Here is a 6886-nt window from a genome sequence, read left to right on the forward strand (position 1 = left end):
TTAGTTTTCTAAGTAGAACACGGCCCACGGACAAAAAGCGTTCTGAGGCTCTCATCTTAAACTAGTCCTGCATGTTGAACTGAAACTCATTGCTGATTTCCCAGTTTATGTCTCTCAGTTATTTTGCATTCAGTGAGAAACAAAACAAATCCTTTGTCTTGTTTCTTATTGGATGAGTGAATTACTACTTTTGCACTGGTGTTGTGTGTTGTCTGTGGCTCACAGAAGGATTTTCCTCAACAGGAAATTGTCAAGTCCCCCAGAGTCCCTCTCCTGTTTAGTAACCGAATATTGTCGTTGAGCTTTGAGAAAATAAAGTACACAGTAAGCAGCTTATCTGATAAATTTCCTTCTTCTTTGGGTCCCATGATCCATTGCTGAAATAAGCTTAAAATCCTCCCATCGGCTTCACTAGATTAATTTTACACAAATACAAAAATAAAACAGAGTTTTTAACTCCCTGTCCAATTTTCATTGTGATTTGGGCAATGATTTATCTTGTATATACACATGCTTTTGCTTTTATTTGTATAAATGTGTACATTTATATTTTCCCCTTGCATCACATTGTGCTTTATGTCTATATATATATATATATATATATATATATCTGTCTATATCATGGCATATATGTATGTATATGCACTGGAATAATATTGTGTATTAAATGCATGCCTGGTTTATTTCGCAATATATCACTTTTAGACCCATAGGAGGAAATAAACACAAATGTAGGGCAATTCATTTTTGCTATGTGCATATTTTGGAGGGAGGAAGGAAAAAAAATATTACTTGGTGGAGAACAGTATATGCAATATTTAAAAGTGGATGATTTTAGAATCATATTAGTAATATTTTAGTAGGTGTCCAATGCATTCAGATGAAGGAAAAGTTACATTGAGAACCAATATAAAGTCCAATAAATGTATGAGAGATGCACTGGTACATACTGCAAAAGAAATGTCCATCATATTTAAGTAACTTTCCTCATTGTTGAGCCGTAGACATATTAGACTCTTTCTCAAGTGGAGCTGTTCTACTTTTTCTAGATTTTGAGAATAAAAGTTAATTTTGTAGCTTTTTGCGATGTCACCATTTGCAAAAAGAAGCTAATTTTCCAAAATGCTTTTTTGACTGGTGTGCAATGATAGCAGAATATGTAATACAGTTTGGCTAGTGCCTATCCCAGTGGCCACGGGGTGCGAGGCAGGATACTTCCTGGACAGATTGTCAATGTGTTGAAGAGCTACCACACAGAGACAGACAACCGTTTAGACTTAGAATGACAATGTGGAGTCATGAGTTACACTAACTGGTCTGACTGTATGTCTTTGGTCTGTGGGAATAAGCCGGAGTGCAGACACAGGGAGAACATGCAAACTCACCCAGAAAAGCCCCAGTTATGGTGGTGGATTTGAACCTAAGACTTTATTGCTGTGAGGCAATGGTGCTAACCACTGCAACACCATGCTCCCTTAAATCTAACATATCATGCAGTAATGTATTACTACATTAGACTAATACACCACCTTACTGTGCAGGATTGTTTGTTGGCTTGGGAACAACAAACTTAATAAAAAGAAAAAAGCGTTCAGGTGAGGGGAAGAACTGAGGAGGGTGCAGCATGACCTAGGGTTGAAACTAAGGAAATGCAAGGACCTCCTACAGAAAGGAGCTGAAGGCTGAGCTCAAGCACAACATGAAGGATGTGTGCAGTGGAGGAAAATCACTGAGTTTAAGGTGACAGTCTACCAGTAGTCAACTTCGAGAGAGCAAATGAGCTTAACGGTTTCTTCAGCAGGTTTAGTTCACTTCCTCTGCTGCCTCCTCTACCTCACACCCTGGCCTCCACACATCCACTACCTTCAACACCTTCATCCTTCCATCCTGGTGAGCTCTGTCTATCACATCCTGATCTGTGAGTCACTCTGACGAGCACCTGATTCTGCAGTTACCGAATGAGTGATGTGCAAGAGGAGGCGTACAGAGCACCAGTGGATGATTTTATGGAGTGGTCTGGGAGGCAGAAATCATCTCCTTATGAATGTAATTAAGGCCAGAAAGATGGTGATTGACTTCAGAAGGAAAACGATGGCTACATGACCCATTAATGTGGCAAAGGAGTACAAGTACTTGGGCAAACCAAGCTTACACAGATGGGTCTTAAGCTTTTAAAAGTAAAAGTATCAACAATATCCACAGATCTTAAGTCCAGTGAAAGTGAGTTCCATAATGTAGACACAATGTCTCCTACAGTCCTTAGGCTCGATGGAGGTACCACCAACAAGCAGCAGACCAGTAGTTCTGTTAGTGTAAGTAAAAGGTAAATAAAATAGGGAAGGATCTGACTATTAGTAATCAATTTATAGTAATCACCAAACTTTTGACTTGAACTCTGAACTTTATGGGGATCCAGAGCAAAGACAACAAGCTGGGTGTCACTTGAGAGATTGTAGGATCTTGTGAATAAAAGCATGCACCATAATTTCCATTTCAGGTTGAAACACTATATATTTATGTCAGTCAGAGATCCACAGATTATAAAAACAAGATCTAACAAGAATCAGCAGGTTTATCAAAATTGAATGCCTGATCACATCTAACACCCAGACTCCTGACTGCTGGGAGACTGAAAGAAGTGATAGTTCAAAATTCCGACCACCATGGGGACAAATCATCAGGGGGATAAATGAGAATGTTTTTTTGTGTATTTAGTGACAATAATTCACTTCTTTATAACATTAATGTAGTCCTGAAAAACAGATTGGGCTACATTTGCATGAAATGTACAACAGGATATCATCTCTGGTATAAAATTGTCTTTATGGTTGGTCTAGGTGGAAGCAGATATAAACCAAAGAAGATGGGCCCCAGGACAGAACCCTGGGGCACGGCACAGGATAGAATGGGAGTATAGGACACAGACACAAAGATCCAATCCAGAGCTTTCGAGGTTAGCATAGAAAAGAAGAAAGGGATTTCCTAAACGATAATAAACACTGCATCTAGTTAAGTAGGTTAAATATTTACATACTGTATATGATTTACATGTGATAAATAAATGCAGATGGCACACTTGCAGCAGAGCTTATATGCATGATTACTTTTTTATAAATAATAAATAGTAATTAGAATTTCCTGCCCTGATTATGGCTTGTTTATGACTGAATTTGTTTTTCGTGCATGCGATGGACGCACGTGGAAACCAAAGAGGAAAAAGCAAACCAGGATTCACCATTTTTCACTTCTGCACTTCATCAAATCTAATGAAAGCCTGCAGGCCTGATAACATTGTACTGCTTCAGGGGAAATTATTCCACATCCTGCGTGAAAGCTACCTCTGCCTGGCTGTTAATATTCTCATATTTAGGCCTGCACAGACTGAGATGGTGGTTGGACCCCATGAGACCCCGCAGATGGGACAGCTTGTGCCATACTGTGTGCCGCCACATCCAGACGGTAAAATGTCACAAAAATGTCAGGGGAAACCCAGTTGGCTTCATAGCTGATACTCCTCAGTGATACACCATTGAACAACACCAAAGAAAAGGCCAAACTGCCCTACACTCAAGTACTGTCACAGACTGTATATTGGCACTGTTGCCATTAGTCAGGCATTGGTTCAATATCTTATTCTCCTGCTTTTCAGCTTGAGATTATAAAAAGCAGACTGGTGTATTTATTGGACAGATGTGTGGATTTATTGGGAACAACAAAGCCATAAGAACCAAACATTTAGTTATTAACTGTGACAGGGGCTCGCTCTTTCCAATCAGTCCACGGCTTTAAAGGGGTGTTAAATAATCTATGACCTTTATAGGACCAGTAGGAATTGCAACCAATTTGGCAGAACTTATCTCCTCCTCCAAGTCTCTGGCACAGAACCAACCTCGACCCCTCCTCTTCCCCTGAGCGACGGCGGCCTGCAACTGACAAAAGCTGTGTTCTCGGAAAAGGGTCAAATAAACTTTCTAATGAGAGCAAAAATCCAATGCAAATGTTTCCTTTGAAGAGGTAATCATGTCAGGATGAAAAATACTGGCAAACCTAGTTGTGTTTTTTTTATGCTTGCTACACGGAGTTTCTAAAAAGTACTGAATAAGCTAGATCCTAATTACAGCACAAGAAATTATGTATTTTACCTTTTTATCTTTACTCAGTTGTATATAGTATTTGTATTTGTATTCTATTTTTATCTTATTGTATATTTATTTTATTTTATTCTACTGTATATAGTATTTTATTCTATTCTGTACAGTTGTGTACTGTATTTATTCTTATTGTATTCTAATTTTTGCCTCATAACTTTTGCACTGTCCACTTCCTGCTGTGACAAAACAAATTTCCCACGTGTGGGACTAATAAAGGTTATCTTATCTTATCTTATCTTAAAAAAGAACATTTTCACTAGCAAACTCCAGTCAAAATGACAAAGTTTGAAATGGCACTGCTGATAACAACAAACAAAAACTTCTAATGTTTAATACATATTTTATTGCGTCTTTTTCCCTCCTGCAGATCGTTTTGGAGGTCTTCCACCAGCAACCACAATCTATTTTAATTTGTTCCAGCTCTTCCATTTCCTCTGGATCATTGCACTGATAGAAAACACTATGAATCAATTACACAGCCAAAACTCTGATTTTTGTTTGTTTGTTTATTTTGTGCATGCACACACGTTTCTGTTTACGTATACTAAAATAATACCTATCAGCCTATGATTATCATATAGCATGAATACAGTTGATAGCTAACTGTCACTATGACCAGACTAAACCATAAATCTTAACAAGAGGGAGTTTAAATAAAATAAATAATTTGTCTTAAGCCGCCTGCTTGTATTTGTGCCAATCTACCCATCTCCTAATCGCAGACATGAAAACTTATTTTAAGAGGAAAACCTTCTATATAACCCCGATAAACACTTACATGGCTCATTTCATGCAGAAAAGTTGGAGCACTCATTGTACATCAGGGACATGAGACTCTGTGAGGCTTTATCCAGTTTTTCATATATATGATTTGTCCCCTTTTTCAAAGCACAAACACAATTTCAGCTCAGTAAAAATTATATTTTGGAAAAGTTTCATTGTAAATGTATTCAGAGACTCTGTAGTGCTGAGGTGTGCACAGGGAGGAACAGACTTCTGAAAATGCTGACGCAGACACGAAGGTTCACGTCCATATTAGGACTTAACAGTCATTTCATGTCCTTCACTCATCCACTATATCCTGTGAATCTGCAAATAAGCAAGCAATCTCCTGCGTCCTCTGTATACCAGCAAGCCCATGCTCAATTTAGGTAAATAAACGGTGACTTTAATGTGCTGCTAAAATGCTCATCTGCACACAGACAGTTTCATAACCAAGTTTAAAATTAAAATTGTATGATGATAGAGCCATTACACAACCTATCATTGTTAACACACTGATAGACTGTATATAAAGGATGGTTATGGTCACATTAGATTACCCATTGTAGTCTAAAAAAGACTTGATGAGCATCTTGATGGTTTGGGAGCAGATTTGTCAATCACATTGTTAGCATACCCTGGTTTATCTCCCTTTTTGATTCTAACTGTGTACATTGTTCACAAATTGAACATTTTGTTTTATTTATTAAGAACTAAAAATAGCAAATAAGATTCTAAACATCATCACAAACACATCAATCCTATAGCGCTTATATTCATGTGATACCAAAACCAGCAATGTTATTGATACGTTCGATATTTGGATCCATCTGCGCACCTCTAACCACCCCTAACTTAACAATAACAATAACTAAAAAGAAGCCTTTAACCCCTCCAGTAGACATTAATCAGTCTGCTGAGGAAGTGTTACAGGATCATGAGTCTGCACAAACTCTATTTGGAGCACTTTTGTTTGGAGTTGGTATCTTCTCCCTGTGCTTGTGCAGGTTTTCCCTGTGAGCTCTGAGCTTCACTATGAAAAACATGCTACATTAGGTCCTGTCACTGTGCACTTGATTAAAACACTGACTTACAGCTGGATTATGTCCTCAGAAACTGTACAATGGCTGCCCACTGCTGCTAATATAATACGGTTAAATGCAGTAAATGAGTTTCCCCGCAGGGACCAACAAATGATACCTTACTCTTACACACCGTAACCTGATGATGATGCTGAATTAAAAGTTAAGAGAATATAATGGTAACTCTTAACAGTTGTCAACATTTTATGCTAAACCATAAATGCAATCCTCAGTGCAACGCTAGAGGAAAAAGCCAAGCAAGCATTCAGGTAATTAGGATTCCTCCTTTGGGTGCAGTCTCGCTCCCATCCATCCAATACCCATTCAGATACTTCATTCTGGACCGCAGCGGTGGACCGAGACATTGAGATTACCATCCTTAGAACTCAATCTGCCTCAGTGCTCTGAGCTAATAGTCTAGCCTTAAAAATTACTTTTTAAAACTGGAGAAATCTGTGAGATAGTGAAGGAAATAAAGCAGTTATAGGGGCATATTCACTTGCTTTTGTGTTAGTTTGAACTCCCTAACATTGCTGATTAAGTTGTCTTACAAATATTACATTATATTTAAACTACACTGAGGTAATTTCAACACTCTGGACATGAATATGTAACAATAATCCGTTGTAAACGTTCTCAGCCAGCTGAACAACAAACACACATCTGGCCTGTAGCCTTTATATCCATTCAAACGGTGAACATTAGGATATAATACTTTTGTGTGCTGTGTGTTTGCAGTGTTAGGAGCTCACCCCAGCGGTATTTGTCGATTAGCATGCGAGCCAACTGGATTCTCCCTCATTATCTAACAAGCTAATTACAAGCTAATTATTTCAGGAGAGCGGGGTTAGCACATCAACTTTGCAAAGTTGTGAAATTGATAGAGACAAC

At 38.3% G+C, this 6886-nt stretch overlaps 1 long non-coding RNA gene across 1 annotated transcript in view; it reads left to right on the top strand.

Annotated features, from left to right (window-relative positions):
• Window positions 1-4637, top strand: part of LOC113034663 (uncharacterized) — a 57821-nt gene extending 53184 nt beyond the window's left edge. The window contains exon 4 of the long non-coding RNA XR_013900952.1: window positions 4519-4637. This is a non-coding gene — a long non-coding RNA (uncharacterized LOC113034663). The remainder of the gene's footprint in view (window positions 1-4518) is intronic.
• The last annotated feature ends 2249 nt before the right edge of the window (window positions 4638-6886 follow it).

The sequence above is a fragment of the Astatotilapia calliptera genome, chromosome 13, assembly GCF_964374335.1.
Source record: "Astatotilapia calliptera chromosome 13, fAstCal68.1, whole genome shotgun sequence".
Taxonomy (NCBI): Eukaryota; Metazoa; Chordata; class Actinopteri; order Cichliformes; family Cichlidae; genus Astatotilapia; species Astatotilapia calliptera.